At 43.2% G+C, this 23,147-nt stretch overlaps 1 protein-coding gene across 15 annotated transcripts in view; it reads right to left on the reverse strand.

Moving 5' to 3' along the window:
• SGCD (sarcoglycan delta) overlaps positions 1-23,147 on the reverse strand; it is a 681,477-nt gene that overhangs the window by 273,707 nt on the left and 384,623 nt on the right. For 13 of the 15 annotated variants that reach the window (XM_064161998.1, XM_064161986.1, XM_064161982.1 and 10 more), the window contains one exon: positions 8,297-8,482. The gene's annotated coding sequence lies outside the window, so the exon portion shown is untranslated. The remainder of the gene's footprint in view (positions 1-8,296; positions 8,483-23,147) is intronic. The other 2 variants (XM_064161983.1, XM_064161996.1) reach the window with 1 other exon arrangement.

Below are 23,147 nucleotides of genomic sequence, written 5' to 3' on the forward strand. Positions count from 1 at the left end.
TGCAGTACTTGCCACCTGCATGGACCAGCATACACTGGAAACACCACAAGATCTAGATGCACTCTTACTTATAAAGCTTTCTGCTTCCCTACTCCAGCTCTACCTAAAGGATTTCACTTAACAACCACCTCTGAGAAAAATGAAAAGTGCTTTCCCATGCAAAACTAAACATGATTTTCACTTTGTTGTTTTTCATGTCATGCTAAAATAAAGCCACAGTGGATTTTCAATTGATATTTGATATATCACTCCCATTCCAACTATTAAATACTCGTTTCTATGGCCTGACAGAGATTTTTAAGTACAATATTTACAGACATATAAACACATTTAAAAAAGAAGAAAACCAACACTGCAGTTAATGTACTAGAACAGACACAAGATTTCTGAGGTTTATTCCACTGCAGACTTCTTGTGCAGCTCAGTCAAGTCCCTTAATCAACCTTTACACCCAGGCTTCCTGCTCCATCTAATGAACAGGTGAGCTACACAAAGGGATCACTGCCTAGGACATGCTCCTGAGCTAAGCTGTCAAGCAGAAAAGCCAATAATAACTAGTATAAATCCCCATCATCACACTTAAAGCAATTATCAAATGTTTAGTAGCCTCCAAAGTGAAAGCTAATAAACCTGCTTATTTTAGCAGATAAAGTCAAATTACTTTGATTGAAGTCTGGAATTGTTCAAAGATGAACAGCTATGGCCTCATTTGCTTTTAGTTATTTTTGATGAAATGTCAGCTCAAAAGACTGAAAGATATTTCCTAGTTATTTAGGCAATGTAAAACTTGGGCAGTTATTTTCCAGGCAACATGGCCAGCCTGACAGGTTTTAAATGAATAAAAGTGATATTATTACAATTATCATTAGAAGAAGATGTCCCTCATCAAAATGTGTCTGGATTTTAATTGACAAGGTCTGGGTTAATGCTGTGAAAATGCCAATGAAAGCAAAGCCTGTGGCTCATACTAATTGTCAGCACCAAAAAACCTCAACCTCTAACCCATCACAGATTTATCACTCCCTGCACACTGTACTCAAGACAAGAAACATTTGAATTAATCATTAACAACTAGAAATTCCTCCCAGACAGAAAGCGAGCAGAGTGCAGGGCTGCCCAACCCCCTTTCCCTTGCTCCTGAGCCAAGGAGAGGTGCCTAGGAGCCTTCCTAATGAGACAGACTTGTTTTGTTGTTGATTCACTGCCTTTGCTTTTGAGAGCATTGCAGGGCAAACTCTCAGTTGGTCCTAATAGGAAGAGAGAGACATTAGTCTAAGCAAACTGCAGTGCATGTCCTCTTACCTCCCAGGCCATCAACTCCAGCACAACCATGGCATATGAGATGATGATACAGTGTGACCATGGTGGGCCACATGTGAACACAAATCCTAAGGCAGAAGGAGCTTCCTTGTTCCCATGCAATTGGTCCCCCTTCTCAGGGAAGACCAGCTCAGTGTACAGCACACCCAGCAAATACATAGTGCTTGCCCAAAGCACTGGGACTGGTACTCAGCATGCCCAATGTGGTCCTGCTGCCATCTTCATATGGACTCATCCCAAAGAGTGGTACTAGTTTCTAGTATATCAGACTATGTAACTGAGCATCCACCATTTGGGCTGTCCTGTTAATGCACAGTAGGTCCAGCCACAGTCACAGGGTCATGCCAAGTTGAAAAGCAACCCAGTGAGCTTCCTCTGCAGCGGTGTTCACCAGCTACAGGGCAGTTAGTCACATTTGTTACAGAGACCAAGAGGCAGTCAAAATCCCAGGAGAAAAGCCATCAAAGAATGACATGAAAGCACAGGCATAGCATAGTTGTCCTTCACACTTTGGTGGCACCCCTGGGACAGCACAACAGTGCAGAGGAGGACTTACAACCTCCCTACTTGTGTACTGTGTAATACTTCAGCCACAAACTCAGTAACTCTTGGGAAGACTCCCTCAGCTGCAATGCTAGTCAGCACCTCTTCTCCCACTCAATTTCATAAATAAATCACAGACAGTCTGTAAAAATCGTCTTGAATTCTCTTTATTTTCTTTTCTCTATCTCAGCATGCTGGTGAAAACCTTCCAGAATATTGCTGGGCAGGAGGAGAGAAGCTGAAAGCCTGCAGAACCTGACAGAGGCAGGAGGTCTGCCAGGGTAATAGCATACTCCTAAGCCTCACATTGCCTTTTACAGTCTTTAGTCCAAATGCTTTGGATCTCAGCAACTCCATCTGCATGGGTTATGGCATCGTCACAACACAGCTTGAGTGCACATCAACTTGTTGGTCCCCCAGTCCAAGCTTTTATATGACAGCTGATGCAAAACCACCAGAGTTCCTTCTCACATGGCATTAAGACTGGGAAGGACAACAGCACTGGGAAGAAAGGAAGTGGAGAGTCTCCAAGAAGATCAGGGGCCAGTTTCTGAGATGGAGGGCAAAGGGTACAGTCACTGATGTTAAAAGGCACCAAACTTGTTTGGTGAGATATAAATAGAGCTACTTACTCCACCTAGCAGGGAAAAAAAAACATGTGTGAGGGTTTTTTTGTTTGTTGAAATCTTTGTATTCTCAACTGACTACTCAGGAGAAAACAAGAGATGCTGTGGTGAAGGAATGCCACCTTGCTTAGAGGGTGCCAGTGCCACCAGGATCTCTGCTGGCCACTTCCCAGTAACTGGGAGGCAAAGACTGATGGGGGCATTAGCCCATCAACAGAAACGCTGCTCATTTCACTGCCCCTTTTCTCCCAGAGGAGAAAGGCATCAGCTGCTTCTTTCACCCCCATCTACCCTTACTTTCTAGACTTTGCTGTTTTCAGTATAGCAACCACAGAAAACACAGGCTGGAAAGCTCCCATTAAATGATGCCAAGAAGAACCTTCCACTTACAGCTAACGCTTGGCTGCACACATTCTCTCTTATTTCCAAATGTTTTCAGTATGTTTCAGCTTCCCTTCATTAAATATATTCATAATTATTTGCAGCACATCTAGAGCATTTGTATTGCAGGTCTGCGCTTCCAAATACAGCCTCCTGCAAACTGCCAGTGTATACCTATCCAAAAAGCAGACATGCCACAGAGCTAAAAGCATGATTAGTGTTAGCTAATACTTTACAGCATGTGCTAGCCAAAAATAAGAGGTAAGTGAGCTTGGGCACAGTGAGAGGAGCAGAGGTGCAAAGGCCACCCTGCCTGCAGCTGCTTATCATCTGAGAGACACAAAACCGAAGTGGATAAAAGAGCAGAGAGGGAAGAGCAAGACAGGAGAAGGCTGTAAGCAGATACGGAACTGTGTTCTCAGAAGGTTTTCAGCCAGGTAATTTCAACAGAACTGCAGCCCAAAGAAGCACATGGCTGTTTTCACCTCACTTGGACTCTGCCCAAAACATGGCCCACAGGCTGCCAAGCAGCAGCTCTGCAGAGGACATGGGGCTCCAAACTGCTTCATATTCAGGGAGGAAGAAGGTGAAGGTGCACTCTACTCACACTTCATGTTTTCTACTCCACAGTCTCTAAATTCCTCAAAGACCAGAGTGCAAAGTCATTACAAGGAGCTCATTGGTGCTCGCAGGAGAAAGCTCTCCAGAAGAAAATAAACCACTGTTTCAGCATGCTCTCTCAAGCAACACTACAAACATCAGAGCCCAGAAGGCAGAGCCACAGGCTGACAGTCCACGAACAAGCCCATTTGTGTGACTTTGGCCAGACCCATTGACTTCTCAGCACTTCAAGAGTAGTCTTACATTACTGTTCTGCAACTGATATCCCAAGGATCTTATGTTAGTTCTGGAGTTTCTTATTTTCTTTCAGAAATTCAACTCAGTTCTGTTGCTGATATCAGCTTTTTCTAATTCACTTTACACCAAGATATTTGTTATCAAAAATTGTGCTTTGATATGTGTCAGGTTGATGGATTCAATAAAAGCCCTGTCAGGAGAAGCTGAGTGAGTAGGACTGCAGAAGTGGTGTCATCAAGGGAATTGATACGTTAACAGCCAGCCTGCTGATCTTGCAACAAAACATGCAAACTTAATAGCCATTTCATTTTCTCACTCTGGCAAAACAGTTCAGAGAAACACTTGAAAACATTTGCATGGATGCTACTCAAGCGCGCGAGCTTGGCGTGCACACCGATAAAAGCTGGGTGTAAGAAGTGATCCTCCACGCTGCCCTGCTTTGCTGTTTGGTGTGCAACATCTAGCCACGAAGCACAAAGACTTCATTCAAAACAAAGCTTTGAATTTTACTTTGGGAATTCATGGTGATGGCCCATGATGCTTCAAATCCTAGAAATCAGACTGAGACATAAGAAATAAGATCCATCTCAGCTGAGTTACCGTATTTCCACCTGGTAGCCTAGGGTGCTTTTCAACACCTACTGCCTTCAGTTACTTGGACAAGCAAAACACCAGTACTGCACTATTATGCTGTCACAGATTCATTTGGAATTCTGCTTGGTTTTATACTTACTGGGGTTAAAAAAAAAAAGGGACTTTTATTAGTAATGTGTTTGTATTTTTCTGCAATCAGGAGCAACCTGCAACCAGGTCAAACCATTTTAGGAGGGCTCCAGAGCTTCCCTACCTTTTCCTTGTTACAATTTGGAGTGTTCTCTATTTAGGCTTTTTCTTCCTTCATGATAGGCTGGAATGGATGATCTTGGAGGTCTCTTCTGACCTAGTTGATTCTAATCTTTTGAGAAGAGAAGGCTCAGAGGTGATCTCATTGCTGTCTACAGCTATATGAAGGGAGGCTGTAGCCAGGTGAGGGTTGGTCTCTTCTCCCAGACAACCAGCAACAGAAAAAGGGGACAGAGTCTCAGGTTGTGCTGGGGGTGGTATAAGCTGGATGTTAGAAGTGAGTTCTTGCCAGAGAGAGTGATTGGCATTGGAATGGGCTGCCCAGGGAGGTGGTGGAGTTGCCACCCCTGGAGGTGTTCAAGAAAAGCCTGACTGAGGCACTTAGTGCCATGGTCTGGTTGACTGAATAGGGCTGAGTAATAGATTGGACTGGATGATCTTGGAGATCTCTTCCAACCAGGTTGATTCTATGATTCTATATAAACTTTCCCTTCTCACAATGTAGGAGGGCAAATTTCCTGTCCTATTTTCAGACAACCAGTAGACCTTGAACTCTTTGTCAAGTCATTAGAAAGTTGTATTAAGGTCTCATTTTCACATGCAAACCCCCAGGCACACAAAATCAGTGTTTGTCTCTGAGTTAATAAATTAAATAAGAAGGAAGACATATTTGAAGAGGGAAAAAATAACTTTTATCAGACAACATAATGCAGGGATTAAGAAAAGGACACCTGCTCACTGCTCTGCTGCAGGCCAAGAAGGGCTTGAATTGCAACTGCTCTGCTTCACCTCTATCAACCCATCACAGCTGCAACACCACCTCTGCACTGTCTAATTCAGAGAGATTTGGTTAACTTGAACTGGTTTACAAAACATCTGGGAATGGCAAAAAATGTGATGTTGAGCATCAACTTTAAAAAAAAAAAAGGATAAATAATATTGCAGCCTAAACAAAGCAAAGAGCACAGCAATTAAATCTGAAAAAGGTGAATTACATGGAGGATTTATGCCCATGTAATGAAGACAATTAATTGCTACAAGATCCATAAAACACATTAAATTAACAGGGGTTGGTTTTTTTTCCAAGTCTACTTGCAAGATAAAATTTATTAACTATGTTTAATGGCTACTTATTTTTTTTCTCTTACATATTTATTAAATGTGCTTTTTTTTCCAGTGGAACAGAGCATTTTACTAAGTGGATTCTACTAATCTGAAAATGAGCAGTTTAAGAAATAAAGAATTACTCTATGTTATTTAGAGATCCATTTAAATTAGTTCCTCCCACAATAAAATTGCCTTCACTACAATTGCTGAAATGCTGTTAAAAGGGAATCTTCTTGACTGATGCAAGCAAAGATGAATGAGTTCAGCTAACATTATTTGGACAGAGGGCCACTGCCAGCAGAGAAACAGAGCAAATGCAGGTTCTGATGTCATTTGGTGTTACTGGAATAGAGAAAACAACTCTGTTTGGGAAAGGACACAAGGAAGAAACTGGCTTAGCTCAGAGTAGTGACCTCAAACAGATCCACACCCAAATCTGATGCTTTGCCCCACAGACTCAACTGCTTGGTGAAAGCTGTCTGTGCCTCCAGCTGTGGGTATCAGATGCACCTTCTGCAATGGTTGTGCCATGCAGATCAGAGACACATCTTGATTGCTTGAAAGTGACCTAAAAGTGACTCTTTTCTTATTTATCATCTGTAAAATGAGGAAAAGTAGCTCCTCTGTCTTACAAGGGTGTCATAGGAACAGACAGTTGATGGTAGTTAATTATCCCAGTAAGGCTGCATAAACTCCTAAGATGAAGAGAGAGGATAAAAACAGGTTTTAGCTACTTGCATGGACCACAGCAGTACTCCCAACTCTAAACTTCAGCACAGTCTCCTCAATCAATGATGTTCTTCTTAAAGATTGAGTTTCCATAAATGTGAGCTTCCCTCAGATAAGAACAGTTTTTAGATCTGACAATCATAAGTTTTTAGATCTGACAGTCACAAAGCAACATGTAGACATATTGCCAAAGTCCAACCTAGAGTGTAACACCTAAATAATAGCTTTGCATAAAGCAATCATGTGGGAAATGCTCTTTGTCCTCCCAAAATATGAGTTAAGCACCTAATTTAAGCTATCCCCAGTAACCGTTTCTGCAGTTGTTGGAGACAGGTGTGCTAGTTTGAAGCCAGCTGGAATGTTTTGGTGAGAAGAACTAGATTACAGGCTGTGAAAGGAAAACAATGGTGATGTCTACTTCCCTCACAGGCTTGCTGGGATGTATAAGAACAAGAAACAAAAACACAGTTAACCACTTCTGCTGGGCAACTGGCTGAGCTGTATCTCTCTCTAGCCTCTCTGACTAATCCACTTTGCTTCTGAACCCACCTGGCCAAACCTCCATTCTTCCTTGAGATTGGGGTAAGTTTGAGAGGGGGAAGGGGAAGGTGAAGGGGCAGTTGGAAGACCCTCCTGAGGACTCAGGTTTCTGGAGGGCTGTTGTGTTTCTGTATTACCTTTTTACCTTGTATATTTCTGTATATAACTGTATATACTGTAAATATCTGCTTGTATATTTTGTTAGTTGTAAATGTAAGCTTCATTCGTATTTCCAGAGCTGGCTGAGTCTAGTCTGGGTGATTTCTAAAGTGTGTGGGGGGAGGGGGGCAGGGAACACCCAAACCATCACAACAGGCAATCTCTACATCAACAGAGCTCTGCCAAGGCACGAGAGTTTGAGCCAACAATATCCACAGGTAAGACTACTACTGCAAGCAGACCAAGAGCAGCAGAACAGGTGCACGCTTACCTGGATGCCTTGTGTCTTCCTAGAGATTTATTTTCCCTTCTTTTTATTAACATCCCTCCACTAATACCAAGTGCAGGTGTTATATTGCTGCTTTACTTTCCACACCAAGCTTATACTGCTGGTTCAGTCACATAAGACAAGTCAATACCCATGTGTAAAACGAAAAAGGATAGCATCACCTGATGCCATTCTACTGAGATTTGGGAACCAATGCTTTAAATTTGGGGATTTTTTTTTTCTATCAGCAAAGCTTTGCCTTCAGAAAAAATAACTTGGCCTAGATAAAAGAAGACACAGAATCAGAGACTGTATTACTGTAAATGTCCACAATACACTCCTCAATTTCCTGCCTTGCTACGTTTATGGCATAACCAAGGCAATGTTGGTGTGGATATGAGAATCTCCACACACAAAAAATTTCAGTGCCATGCAATAAAGGAGTCACAAACAATTAAGCAATCCATTGGCATTTTTTTCCACTCCTTGCATACAAGAATACACAAAGCAAAGCACAGGGCTGTATTGCAAATGGGCTGCTTTGGCATAGTTTTTTTTCTCTCTCTCATCTCTGCCCCTCTGAACTGCAGACATCAGTGAAACACAGAAAGTAGGACTTCCAAAACACAGGTACCTGTCACCAAGTATGCATCACCACCAGCAAAACGCAGCCGTAGGTGAGCATTTTGTTCAGTAACACACTTGGGTATAAACACGCATCCTCTCAAGCCCAAGACTTTAAAAACACTTCACTGTTGATGAATGATCTCCAAATGCGGCAAGAGCAAAGGTTAGTTACAAAGGCAGGGCGAGCGTGGCGCACACAAAGCATCCAACACAAAGGCTGCTAATTGTCCGTTTTCCCCATAGTCACATACTCAGAAAAGAGCAAAGAGGAAGGAGCAGGGGGGAAATGACTTACCTTACCAAATTTGAGTGTTGGACACAACTCCTTTCAGAGCAACATTGGCGTGCAGGTAAGTTCCTCAGGCGACCACCAGCCACAATTCCTTTCTGAGCTCTCCAGAGGCTCCAGCTTCCCCTTGTCCGTGTCCCTGAGGAAGATGCAGTGTCCTCCAGTATTTCAGAGCCTCAGCTGCAAAAAATGCTGTTCAGAAAAAGGAAAAAGAAGGTGTGGCATTAAATTCTAGGGTCAGTTGTTTGGCAGATTCAGAGCAAAACATAAGACAACATCGGACAGGAATGAAATGTCAAGGTAGGACAAAGAGTCTGTGACAATCCATCATGCGTGGCACCTTTGGAGGGCAAACTTTGTATTCAAGAACTGTGGTGCAAAGCTATGCTTGCTTTACAGTACTTTAATAGTGTTCCTACCCCAGGAAGTGAATGTCAGCCTGGCTGCTTTTTATTCCAGTTCAATACTGCAGTAAGAAAGTAAGTAATATGCTTCTCCATAGGGAATATTTTAATTCATTAAGGTCTTTCTGAAGAATAACAGGATTTTTCATACTAAAAGCAGAGACATTCCCTCAGTCTTAATTCTTTGCACTGTTAAAATGGCTCTCACTCAAGGAATTCAAAGCTTCTGAACAGGCAACCACATTAGGACCTCACGTGAAACAACAGGTTATCAAAGTTCAGTCTCCAGAGCAATTACCAGTGACAGGTAAATGGCATGAGCTTTCCTGGGAGGGTGAGGGCTCAGCATCACCACATTTGCTAGCTCGCCATCATTGCCAGATGTGCTCAGTGTTTCCAAGAGGTCAGACCTCAGCACTGAACATGGATGTGGGGGCCTGGATGTGTAGACGTGCAGGCAAGAAGACAGCAACGGGGATGACCACCTGGCAGCAATACTGCCAGCAACCACAAATCAAGAAGCTGTTCATATGTTTGTCACTGTCAGGGCATTAATCATCTCTAATTGCAGCTATATGGGAAAACACTCAAAGGGCTATCCTTCATACACCTAGACAGCACAGCCTGGGAAGTGAGACCAGGCAAGGCAGCATAAAGCAATCAAAGACCGAGCAAACAGTAAGATCCAAACTCCCTAGGAAGGATACATGTGCATCAGTAGGTTTGTGTTCTTAAGCCAGGCTCAGAGATGGTTTTCTAGCATTAACACAACACAGCAGCCATGAGCACAGTCTAACTTTACCTAATCAAGGAAAAAAATAAAAATCATATAGACATATTTATTTCTTACAGGTCTCCTACACAGGAGAAAGTCTGTGGCAGCTCAAAATGCCACAAAATCCCATTACATCTTCACACAAAGTCCTGAATCCATGAAGAGGTTACAGCTAGCTGGAAAACCCATTCGTTTTTGGGTTTGTAAGAAGGAAGATTTCAGTAATCTGCATGCAGAACTGCCCATACTGAAAGCTGTCATCATAGTGCTTTTTAAGAATTCTCTCTATATATAATTTCCACCAAAAGTCCACATAGCAGTCATAGTCACACAGAAGGGAACAATCAAATGTATAAGCTTTATTTAGTGCCAATTTCTTCATTTGTCCTTGTGTATGTTTATGTTACATTCCATACCTAAAGGCCCTCAAAGTGGAGCCACTTGAGAGATACCCACAACAGGAGTCAGGATAGCAGAGCCTAGACCTGCAGATCTTGGTCCACATTGTCAGACCTTCTGCCTCTTTTGAACTCCGACATGAAGGAGAAAATTGGACCTTCATAGCTTCTGTCCTCTTCTAGGCTAACCATGAAAAATCAGACTGCCAGCTGAAATGGCTGCAGAATGACTTATAGGTATAGAAATGGCTGATGCTGCAGTAGTTTGATCTGCAGGTAGCAGCAAGACCTAATTCTACTGCTTTTAAGGGATTTCTATCTCTGGAGACCATACTTACAGTTACTTTTCCAGTGTTGCTCATAAATATTAAACGCAAAATAGTCTCAATGAAAATCAGTGCTAGATTTTGGTGCACTAACCACAGCATCGTCTGAGTTGAGAAACAGAAGTGACACTAACAGGACTAGATCATCATGGCAAGAAGAGTGCAGGAGGCTGGTCACAGGCTGGAAAAGATGTGGTTAAGAAAGCTCCTATTTAGTACAGCTCACCAAAGTTCCTCACGGCCAAATTTCTTTGGTGAGGAGTTGGCACGTTCCCTCACTATGCTGCTACATGTCTGGATGGTTTCTGTACTGTGAATTCCTGCACTGCTGGGTGGATCATAAGTGGCAGTACTGGCAGCTCTTGACCAAAATAAAAAAGCCAAACCAAGACAAGCTACCCTCACTCTCAACCACTGCCATTACAGCATTGGGAGCATAGCAGCAGTGAGGGGGGGAAACGTCGCTGCCAAGCAATTACCTGATCTAGGCTGGAAGTGCAGTGTACTGGTAACATGCAGTGATGCAGGAGGACAGGAAGTAACAAGATGTGTGGACGTGGACACAGAGAGGAAAAAAAACACCTTTGGTCATGACAAAATGCAATGATTGTGCATCATTTCCCCTCTCTGATACAAGAGAGATGGTGCAGCGTAATGAAATTAAATCCATGGCCAGGACCCCCATGAGGAGCAAGGTGCAGATGTTCCAGTCTGAATGCAAAGTGCTTCCTCTATACTCTGATCACAGGATGTTAGGGGTTGGAAGAGACCCAAAAAGACCATTGAGTCCAACTCCCCTGCCAGAACAGGACCATGCTTCACACAGTACAGAGGGAGAAAGGGAGGGAGGCAGGCCAGGCAGTGTTCCTAGTCATCAATGCAGTAAAGTATAAGACTACTAAAAAATAATGGAAGCTATAATTTATATTGAGTGAGAACATTTCAGGGGAAAAGGGAAATAAATGTTAAAAGATAAAACATTTGCCAGTCCTGTGGCCCAAACCTGCATGATTTTGCAGAGTAAACCCTTTACACTGCCAAGGCTCTGCTGACTTGGTGGTCAGTGACCTAGCAGGCAAGTGGTTTCCCCCTAAAAGTCAAGGAGTCTGGGCAGCCCATCACACAGCTCCTGAGATTCCATCTCAGACCTTTTTGACTTTGGGCACCTCTACTGAGCAGTCACTTGGAGGGACAGAAAAGCCTGGGCTCATGGTGGAACAGCCACTCAAGCCTAGAGCCCCAAGAGCATCCAGTGGATACAGAGTGAGACACTGCAGCTGCAGACTGAAAAGAATGGATTTTCTTTCAGGGATACTGGTGTCTAAGAGCTGGCACTGCTGAAACCAAATCAAGTCTGCACTGACAGAAGTAACCCCCATGTGCTAGAAATCCCACCTTTTTGATTAGTTTGGGTTCTAAAATGTTGCACTCTTCCCCCATTCTCCCTTGATCAGAGGAGTGGAGCTAACTGCCAACAAACTACAAATTACTTGCACTTCAGACTTCTGCATTCAGTTTCTGCAGCCCTGGATTGAGTATTCAGGTGCATTTCTAAATTAACATAGTTAAGTGGTATCAGGTGAGTCTTCAAGTCACAAAAGCAGCCAGAGATGTTCACATTAATCAGAAAAGGCAGAGGAGACATTTTCCAGTAAAATGAGAGCATTTCCCTTGCAGGAGTCTGAGTCCTTTACTGATAGAAAGCATGAATTATACAAAATAACTATACACTTTCGAAGCAGCAAACCAAATGAAATATTAAATTTGAAGCCATCACTTCTATCTCAAGATGTTCCCAAACCACAAATCAATGAAGGCCAGGAGAGTCTCTCACAGGAAGCCTTGCTCTACCTTTCCTCTGTTCTTATCCTATTCTTTAGACATCAGCTATTGATCACTGTCAGGCTGAGGGCAGGAGCTGGCTGGATCCTTCTCTGACCCAGCATGGTCATCCTTAGAGACACAGCTTGCACCTTGTGGTTAAATATGGCAACACTGGTGAGCATTTGAAACTTCAGCTAGGGCAGAAGAGGTGTCTAGAAGCTGAACAACACACTTGCAAGCAAATATTACAGTGTAGTAGGTCTTCAAATTAGCATTAGTTTGTTTCATCAAAAATTAATTGCAATCTACCTAACCACAACTGAAGAAATTAGTTTGGCATAGAAAAGATTAAATATTTAAGTCTGTTGACTTAAAAATAATTGGAACCATATCTTCTTGCTTTAATATTCAATTTCATTTTACTGCTACTTTGATCATTAAGACATCAAAATTTCCTTCTGTGTGTGCATCCATGCAGATGTGTAGGACACGCTCAGGTATATGTAACATGTTCACATATAGTCTCATAATTTCCCTACTAAACTTGAGTAAACATAGGTTCAACTAATGCGGAGCATAGGTTCAACTAATACAGAGGAGCTCTGCTGGTAGAGCCAGAAGACAAGCTGTGAAACAGAGGCAAGGGAAAACACATTTTCATTGCTAAGTATTTAACAAGGTCAGCTTCCTCTGTAAGTGTAGGAAAAAAGATCCCACAGCAGACTCTGAACACAGCCAATTCATTAGCAGGTATATCTTCTAATTACAGCCTTGGACATTAGTCCCCTGCAGCTGAGTAGGCAACTGCTGCATTTTGCCATATCCTCAGGATCAAGCTAGTTGTTTTCTACCGAGCTTCAGAATAGCATGGCTAAATGCAATCCCACCACACACTAGCTTCAGCCAAAAGCAAGGGTATTCAGTTATCTCAAAGGATGCTTCTGGCTCCTCAGCTTAAGTCCTGAGAAAAGCTGGCTTCTGCATTTTATACCATTTGTTCCTCTGCTCCTGCCATGTCAAGGATCAACAACTCATCCTATCAGCTCCATCTCTGCTAAAGATCTCACATTAATTTAGTGTAAAGGTGACACTGGTGAAAAAAGGAATAAAATGAGACTTTGAATCCTTCTTTCCAGAAGGCTAATGGTAAAAAATTGGTAGCAAGGCAACTTTGGCACCTTTCCAACTGTAACACACACAACATTGCCCAAAGCCATATCCCAGACATACTTTGTCATTCACGATAGCTCAGTACAAAACATAAATAAAACAGAAGTTGTCAGCACTGCTGGCACTCAGCTATTTTGAGGCTTTTAGTTGGGTTTTTCCTTCCCTGCCAACAGAACAAGTAGTGAAATAGCAGAACTGCAATTCAAGTGATAAAATCCATGATTAGAAAATTTGGTGGATGCTGCCAGTGTGATGGACTTCCTCGGGAAATCAACTCAGGGAAAGAACACAGGCAACAATAAAATGAAGAATATGTTGACTGAATACAATGACTACAATGCAATGGTGTGAAGCTGCTGAAGATCAGTGTTCGGTTTTGCTATCTAAATACAAACTAAGGGTATTCTGGACAGAGAAAAGAGCAGCAGTGGTTAACCTGCTTGCCGTATCACAGAACCACAGAATCAACCAGGTTGGAAGAGACCTCCAAGAGCATCCAGTCCAACCTAGCACTCAGCCCTGTCCAATCAACTAGACCATGGCACTAAGTGCCTCAGCCAGGCTTTTCTTCAACACCTCCAGGGACGGTGACTCCACCACTTCCCTGGGCAGCCCATTCCAATGCCAATCACTATCTCTGCCAAGAACTTCCTCCTAACATCCAGCCTATACTTCCCCCGGCACAACTTGAGACTGTGTCCCCTTGTTCTGTTGCTGGTTGTCTGGGAGAAGAGACCAACCCCCACCTGGCTACAGCCTCCCTTCAGGTAGTTGTAGACAGCAATGAGGTCATCCCTGAGCCTCCTCTCCTGCAGGCTGCACACTCCCAGCTCCCTCAGCCTCTCCTCACAGGGCTGTGCTCCAGGCCCCTCACCAGCTTCCTTGCCCTTCTCTGAACACATTCCACTACCTCAACATCTCTCTTGAATTGAGGAGCCCAGAACTGGACACAGCACTCAAGGTGTGGCCTGACCAGTGTTGAGTACAGGGCAAAAATAACCTCCCTCATCCTACTGGCCACAGTGTTCCTGATACAGGCCAGGATGCCATTGGCTCTCTTGGCCACCTGGGCACACTGCTGGCTCATCTTCAGCCTACTATCCACCAGTACCCCCAGGTCCCTTTCTTCCTGGCTGCTCTCCAGCCACTCTGTCCCCATCCTGCAGTGCTGCTTGGGGTTGCTGTGGCCAAAGTGCAGAACCCTAGTATGAACTACTCCTGTCATAATAGTATTAATATTACATTATGAGGTGCAGTATCTTGCGATGTTAGAAAATGCTAAAGACGCTGCACAAGTCTGTCTGCTGTTGCGTATCAGTAAATAAGTTCTGGAAATGAAATCCAAGAAATGCAGTGGAAAGGCTCCCAGTTTGAAATAAAACATGCCTGCTGAAGCAAGAAGTAGCCTTCGCTAATGTAAGCTCCTCAAGTTCAAAAGCATTAAGTTGAGGGCCACCGCCTACCTTTCTAGCTGCTAACACTGCATTATACTATTAAGGTTTTTTATTATTATTACTACTACTGCAGTCTGGTTCCACTATAAAATAAGATCTCTTGGGCTCCTCAGATTCAGAAGTTCACATCTGCCCTTGTAGTGAAGCTCTTTCACAAGATACTGTTTCTTCTGTCAGTTCAATTGAAAGCGATGATAAAGTTATAGCGATGCATATGTCCTTGTCAAATAACTCTTTCAAAGGGTTGGATGCACATTTGTGGGAGAAAAAAAACAATGCTTAACTGACTCCCTTAACAGCTTGCATTTAAACTGGTCAGAACTTCAAAATAATTGAGCAGCAGCTGCACGATGCAACCTTTGCTGACACAACTATATCTAACTGAATTTCCTCTTATTTGAACTTCAGATGGGAGCCTCAATAAAAAACAATCATGACACATATTGGTATCACAGCTAAACTGCAAGCCCAACTTTTACACTGAGTGTGATATAACTGGCTCCATCGGGTCTATTCATAGCAAATTTGACACATTTACCCAGCCCAAAGTGCATTGTATCAGCATTAACTTGTTTCACTGCTTGCTGAAAGGCTTTATTTCCAAATTTAACATGGCAGAAACCTTAGTTATGTGGAAAGGTAAAGACAGTGCCTTTTCTTTTCCCTGAACCTCTTTCTTCATCCTCTTTTTGGTTTAGCCAGGGATAGACTAAATCAAGCTAGGAGCAGGTGTCAATCTGTTGAAGGGTAGAAGAGCCTTGCAGAGAGACCTTGACAAGCTGGATGAGTGGGCAGAGGCCAATAGGATGAGATTTAACAAGTCCAAGTGCAGGGTTCTGCACTTTGGCCACAACACCTCCAAGCAGTGCTACAGGCTGGGGACAGAGTGACTGGAGAGAAGCCAAGCAGAAAGGGACCTGGGGGTACTGGTAGATAGTAGCTGAAGATGAGCCAGCAGTGTGCCCAGGTGGCCAGGAGAGCCAATGGCATCCCGACCTGGATCAGAAACAGTGTGGCCAGCAGGACAAGGGAGATTATTCTGCTCTCGTACTCAGTCCTGTTCAGGCCACACCTTGAGTCCTGTGTCCAGTTCTGGACTGTTCAATTCAAGACAGATGTTGAGGTGCTGGAATGTGACCAGAGAAGTGCAATGAAGCTGGTGAGGGGCCTGGAGCACAGCCCTGTGAGGAGATGCTGAGGGAGCTGGGGGTGTGCAGCCTGGAGAAGAGGAGGCTCAGGGCAGAGCTCATTGCTGTCTACAACTACCTGAAGGGAGGCTGTAGCTAGGTGGGGGTTGATCTCTTCTGCCAGGCAAGCAGCAACAGAAGAAGGGGACACAGGCTTGAGTTGTGACTTTTCTGGGATAGTTCCTATATTCCGTAATTGAGGTACATTTGAGGATGAAGAATGTTGAAAGTTCGAGCACCTTTGGACCTCTTCACCACAGCTAATAGCACTTAAGTGGACTGTGTTACAGGATCAGGACATGAAAACTTAAGCCTTTTATAAACATACTGTAGTTCTATTTCTCTTGACCACTATTTAAGCTAATTTGAACCCTGTGCATTCATGTTTTGCCATGCAAAACTGATTTCTCCTTATCTTCTTCAGACACATTTTCAGCTTCCTTTTGCCGTTTTATTTTATTTATTCTTATATATATATACATATATAAAAATACTATTTTTGTTCAGGGATTCTCTTGTTTGAATACTTCAAATAAAATTTCCCAGTATTTCTGGCACTAGCCTCACTCTGCTCTCAATAGAATTGGTGAGATTTATTATTGGCCTGCATTAAGACTGGTCATAAGAAACAACTATTTTTACTGCCCTAATCTGTCACTGTTCAGAGACACTCTGCTTTGTGTTACTGTCATTTCTAACCCAATTTCTGTTGGAAAATGAATAAGCAAATGCATATCTCCATCCGCTGTTAAATGTCATTGCAAAGCAAACCTTTCGTCCTTTGCTGAAGTTGCTTATCTCTGAAGTTATTTATTTAACTCTGTAACTTTATTGTTTATCTCTGTGGAACATATTGGGATAAGCTGGTATACCAAATGTTAGAGAAAATACAAGTGTATTGGATTCTGTGGCACCTGGAGGACACACAGCTGTCAGTCACTTGTCAAGCCAGAATCTGTGCAGGGTTTTTCCATTATAAATTCATATTGCTATTTGCAATGTTCTGATTTTAAAAGCCACATGCAGCATCAAACTCTGGTGCGTTTCCTGAGAGTCTAGATGCAATTCTCCTGTGACACTTTAAGCCAGATGTAGTTACATTGGGAAAAACAATTGATTTTAGTCACATTGCTAACTTGAGTTGCATACAATGTGTTGTCAATGCCATTGGATGGGCTGCCCAGGGAGGTCATGGAGTCACCACCCCTGTAAGTGTTCAAGAAAAGCCTGGATGAGGCACTTAGTGTCATGGTCTGGTTGACTGGATAGGGCTGAGTGCTAGGTTGGGCAGGGTGAGCTTGGAGGTCTCTTCCAACCTGATTGGTTCTGTGATTCTATAATTCTAGCCTGGAATTACCACCCCTTGCCATAGTTTTACACTGTTGCAAGCCAGAGTCAACCAAGTCCATAAATGACACCCAAATGCAGTCTCACTCGGTGCACGGATTTGAGACAGGAGCCTGAACAGTACATCAATTTCCCTTGAAAAGCATCAGGCTAACTCTTTAAACATAGCTTTTCCCATGCAGATCATGTATTTGGGAAAAAAAAAAAAACAGCTTCAGAGGGATATCAGCATAAAAGTCTGGTAAATCTTTAGAACTATTAATTGCTTTAATTTCAGTCACTGCTACAAGAGGAACAGAGCCAAAGGACACAGAAAAGGGCACACAGAGGTCTGGCAGAGCACCAAGGAGAAGGTGGGGTGGATGGACACCTGAACTAGCCTATGAGAACTGTAAGGGCTGAGTGAGTGCACTGGAGAGCTAAGAGGAGGGGAGAGTAGACCTGAGGCTGCAGGAGGGTAACAGAGCTTTCTAGAAGTGTTAGGAGTTTGGCATAAGGTGAAGCAAGTTGAAAAAGGATCATAAAAAAAGAGGAGCGGATGCAAGCGCCAGAAGTTAGCCCTTTGATATACAGCACTTGCAAATTGAGACTCCTTTAATGTCTCCTCCCCTTTCCAAGCACATACACTGCTTCAGCCTGTGCTCCCTGGGCCAGGCCATCTTGTCTTATCTACTGAACTACAGAAAACCTTCAACAAAGATCAGTACAATACAAAGCAACGAGCAACCCAATACTGATGCAGAAGGCATCCCTGCCTCAGACTCCACATGAGAAAGATTTTGAGTTCACCCACATGAACATCTCCTGCTGACTGCTCAAGAGAGGAGGTTGGATGGCCTTTTCCAACAAGTCACCAAACTATCTGAAATAGTCTTGCTCACCCATAAAATAAGGCAGTGTCATACTGCTTCAGTCAGGGAAGGTTGGCTTCCTTCACGCGCTATAAATCCTAACGAACGGAGCAGTAACACAGCTCTCTGCAGGCTGCATGGCAGAGCCAGCAAGGATCTGAACTGCCTTCAGTCTCATTAGATGCTCAGGAGTCTCAGAGCAATCTTTCGTTTTGTGCTCCAAAGCAAAGCAGCTAAAAGTAGACTATCAAATATACGGGAGTTTAGAATAACCTTGTTATGAAACACGCTGAATTCTCTTCTGACGCAGCTCAAGATTGCTGACTCCGTTTGAAGTCCATGATTAGTAGACCCCAGCCAGAAATATGTCACTAAGCCCAGGCAGAGCTTGGCATGAGATAAAAAGACTCATTTAGCCACCCTCGGCAAAGAAACTATGCAAAGCACCTGAAGTCTACTGGAATCGAGTCATGGCCAAGCTATAGGAACAAAACACAGATGAAATCTATTCATAAGAGGGCAGCATTTGAGACAGAAATTGGTCTTATCACTGATAAAAACTTTAGTCTCCTACAGATGCACAATGACGGCGTTAGCAGAGCTTACAAGGTAACTAACCACCTGTGCCATCAGGTGGTTAAATCCTCTCACTTCCACTCACAGTTCATCGTGCCAGCAAGTAACTGCTCCATTAACATCTCTTTGGAAAGATGATCCCATAGACATCACGTACGAGTTTACTGTGCTTTGCCTCTTTTTAAAGTCCTTTTAAGCCCCCAAATAATAGTAACATCAAAACCATCCTGCAGTTCTTCATGGATTTAAGTCAATTAGCACAAATTCATCTCAAGGGTAAATTTTTATCAGTCTGCTCACCCTTAAACAATTGGATACTGCAAAAACGCCTACAGCTATCTACTTGCAAGGGACTGCAAATGCTTTGAACACTACTAAAATAAAGTTCATTGACCTGAATTTATCCCTGGTGTAACTTCGCTGACTTTGGTGGGCTTTTGCCAGTGATAAATTTGCCCACTGGGTTCTGAGACATGAAATGACTATGAAATCACAGCTTGTAGAAATGTCAGTGAACAGGTTTGGATGTGGGCAAGCCTGTCCATCAAGGAAGCCTTCTCATGACAAATCTGCAAACTTTTGGCAGCTTGCAAAATGCTGCTCTTAGAAACATTTTGATAAGCTATAAATAGACTGCTCAATCCATGCTAAATTATAATGGGTGAAGACTAACAGACTAGAAATATCTGTAGGTCTGGAGTTTCAGCTGGGGCTTTCAAGACTTCTTTGATGGGAGATAAACTGTCAGACTTTAAGGTTTTTCTGAGTGTGTGAGCATGTGCAAGTAAGCACATGCATGCTAGAGTCACTTCAGGGTTCTTCCTATTTCTAATGAAAAACAGCATTTTAAAAGTCAGAAACTGACACCATTCAAAGAAACTGAAATGCCCTGTGAAATTCCCAATGGAAAAAAAAAAACAAAACAAACCAGAAAGGTCCAACCAAGTTCATAATCTCATGTCCCTGAAATTTCCAACTTACAGAAATCACATCATTTCAGGTGCCCCTGAATTCTCTCTTGAGAAATCTTACGATCATAGCATCAACCAGGTTGGAAAAGGCCTCCAAGATCATCCAGTCCAACCTAGCACCCAGCCCTAGCCAGTCAACTAGACCATGGCACTAAGTGCCTCATTCAGGCTTTTCTTGACTCCACCACCTCCCTGGGCAGCCCATTCCAATGGTAATCACTCTCTCTGCCAACAACTTCCTCCTAACATCCAGCCTAGACCTCCCCCAGCACAACTTGAGACTGTGTCCCCTTGTTCTGTTGCTGCTTGCCTGGCAGAAGAGACCCTCACCTGGCTACAACCTCCTTTCAGGTAGTTGTAGACAGCAATGGGGTCACCCCTGAGCCTCCTCTTCTGCAGGCTGCACACCCCCAGCTCCCTCAGCCTCTCCTCATAGGGCTGTGCTGCAGGCCCCTCACCAGCTTTGTTGCCCTTCTCTTGATGCAGCACCCTGGATTTTTGAGCCAACCTGAAGTTACACTCACCACGCTCTACTCTTCTGGAACAGCAGCTAAAAGGGTTGAATCTTGCCAGCTCTGGCCCTCATTGAGAGTACAAATAGTTGCATATCCTTACTAGCTCATTTGTTCTTCTTAGGAAAAGCATTACTGCTCTGATTGCTCTCCAAGTCTGAAGGATGACATTGGAATATGGTACACGCGCATCGCAAAAAATATGAAGCAATAAGAAGAGGAGGAAAAAGAATGCATGAGCACTCTGCAGTTAATGAGCACATAAGAATTCTCGTCTTTTCAGACCCATACCATGCATTGTGTTTCTGCTAGCAATCCAACAGAGAGATGGAACAACCACTACCCAGCAATAACCATTTCACAGTGGCCATTACAATTACGCACAGGCAATTATCCCAGTGCCAGAGACCGATGGGAAGTTTGCTTTCCCCTTTCTATTACACCATGGAAAGACAAGAAGCAGTTACAGTGTGTATTAATGGTTCTTCAAACAGATACTTGATTACATCTACCACTGAATATTTCCCTTCATGTTTTAGCAATGCATCTGACCACGAGAAACAAATTTATGCCTACAGTTTATCATCATAAACCCAACTCATTTTACGTGAAAAACCTACAGTTTAATTGCATGATTTAGATTTGGCTGGTAAAATGTGTACTGAAACATTACTCTCTTAATTATGTTAATTTATAACTGAAAAAGCTAAATTTACAAAGGCAATAACATTAATTATTTACTTGCCCATTAAAGCTGAATATTTATTACCGAGCTAATTGGCTTCATAAGACTGCCAAAAAATTAAAAACGACTTTATGAACTGATTTATAGAGGAACGATACTACTGTATCTCTGTGGGTTGTGTGTGTTTAATGGATTGCTCTGATATACCAGCATGTTTCCTTCATTTATAGCCTGTAAATACAGTCTTTTCAAAAGACTTTCCCCCCACGCCCTTGATAAAGATGTCAGTTGTGACTCAGAGCAAGCTCGTTTAGTGTTCTCTACCCAAAAGCCTCTGCATAGCCAACTCTGAATACGCAGAGCATCATACACGCAAAACATCCCACTGCTGCTGGGTTATAGCATGCTGCTCTGGATTTTCACTGGCCTGTAATCAGAGAATCAACCAGGTTGGAAGAGACCTCCAAGATCATCCAGGCCAACCTAGCACCCAGCCCCAGCCAGTCAACTAGACCATGGCACTAAGTGCCTCAGCCAGTCTTCTCTTGAACACCTCCAGGGATGGTGACTCCACCACCTCCCTGGGCAGCCCACTCCAATGCTAATCACTCTCTCTGGGAAGAACTTCCTCCTAACATCCAGCCTAGACCTCCCCCAGCACAATTTGAGACTGTGTCCCCTTGTTCTGTTGCTGGTTGCCTGGGAGAAGAGACCAACCCCCACCTGGCTACAACCTCTCTTCTGGTAGTAGTAGACAGCAGTGAGGTCACCCCTGAGCCTCCTCTTCTCCAGGCTAAACAATAATGAGTAATTTATGAAGATTGCATCTGGCCTGGTCACTGAAATGCTGGCTGAACATAGGGCTACACCGGGTTAAATCAACCTAAAAGGGAAGCATGGCAGCTCAAAATGCAGCCAGGGCTGTTAAGAAACAACACCTAGTAGCAATGAATCTCCATTCTCACTAATATTTTGACTTCATTTCCATATGCAAGATAAATAATTTATTCAATATTTATTTATGCATGCATCCACAAAATAATACAATTAAGTTAGCAGTGCTTACAGAACAGTTTGGGTGTTACCTTAATGCATGATGAAAGGCTAATTTTGATTGCTGTCTAGACAGAAATTCTAATTCTATTTGGCAATGTCTTTCATCTCCTGCTCAAAGCAGATACCTTCTCTCACCGCCTCTGTTCCTCAAATACGCGACTTTCCCAGGGGGTGACTGAATTGCTTAAGAGCTGCAGCAAGCATGACCACTGGCATGAAGCAGAAGAGACTGTTGTGATCTTCATTGCTGACCACGCTTCAGTCAAAGTCCCTTTTGACTGTGAGCTACTGATAGCACTCTGCAGAGTGCACAAGATAAACTGAATGGAAAAGTCATGCCTGAGACAGAGCTCGGGCAGTAACTAGCATGGTCAGTTATATAGTTGTCTTCAAAACAGGATGATTAGGTCTAGAATGCAATCTAAAATTCCAATCATGGTGTAATTGTATTGCAAAGAGAAGACAGGAGTGCCCAAGAAGGACATTAGGTCAGTGAACTAAGCAGCTCATCTGATGTGAGAAGAAATTAGAATCACAGTTTAAAACTTTACTGCTCCTAAATTTTTTTGGGGCAACTCCTTTGCTGCTCTCTGCAGCCCAGCAGCAGAGCCAGTCATATAGAAACATAGAATGGGCTGGGCCAGAAGTGACCTCTAGAGGTCATTTAGTCTGCTCCCCCTGCAGTCAGCAGGAACATTCCCACTAGGCCAGATCACCCAGGGCCGCATCACACCTCACCTTGAATGTCTCCAGGGAAGGGACCTCAATCACCTTCCTGGGCAACCTGTCCAGTGCTTCACCACCCTCATAGTAAAGAGCTTTTACATAGTGTATGAACCTCTGTCTTGGGAAAAAAATCACCTGGCTTCAACTATCAATATCTCACACTGATCAAAAGACTGGATGCAGGACGTACAATCATTTATTATTATTACACTGATAAGGGGGAGGAAGGAAACAACCAAACAACAAATTCAAACCTTCTAACAAAAGTCTGGTCCTTTTGTCAGCTCCTAACACTATGATGCAGTCCTAAGACAGCATGACAAGTCCATCCAACAGCTGCCTTTTCCAAAATGATGCAGGACATGCATTCTTATGCCAACAGAGCTGACACACCAGTACCTTTCAATTGTATTCTCTAAATACAAAAGAAACACTGCATGGGTACAAGACACAGAACTGGCAAGAGCCTGAAGAATCTGACCTGTGATGTTGAAGACACAGCTGCTGACAGTTTATGTCAATGCCCCCTAAATTACAAAGGGTGATATTTCAAATGAGTATGTCAAATCAGGTTGAAAGTAGAACCAGTGCATAC

This window comes from Pogoniulus pusillus, chromosome 22, assembly GCF_015220805.1.
Source record: "Pogoniulus pusillus isolate bPogPus1 chromosome 22, bPogPus1.pri, whole genome shotgun sequence".
NCBI classification, from domain to species: Eukaryota; Metazoa; Chordata; class Aves; order Piciformes; family Lybiidae; genus Pogoniulus; species Pogoniulus pusillus.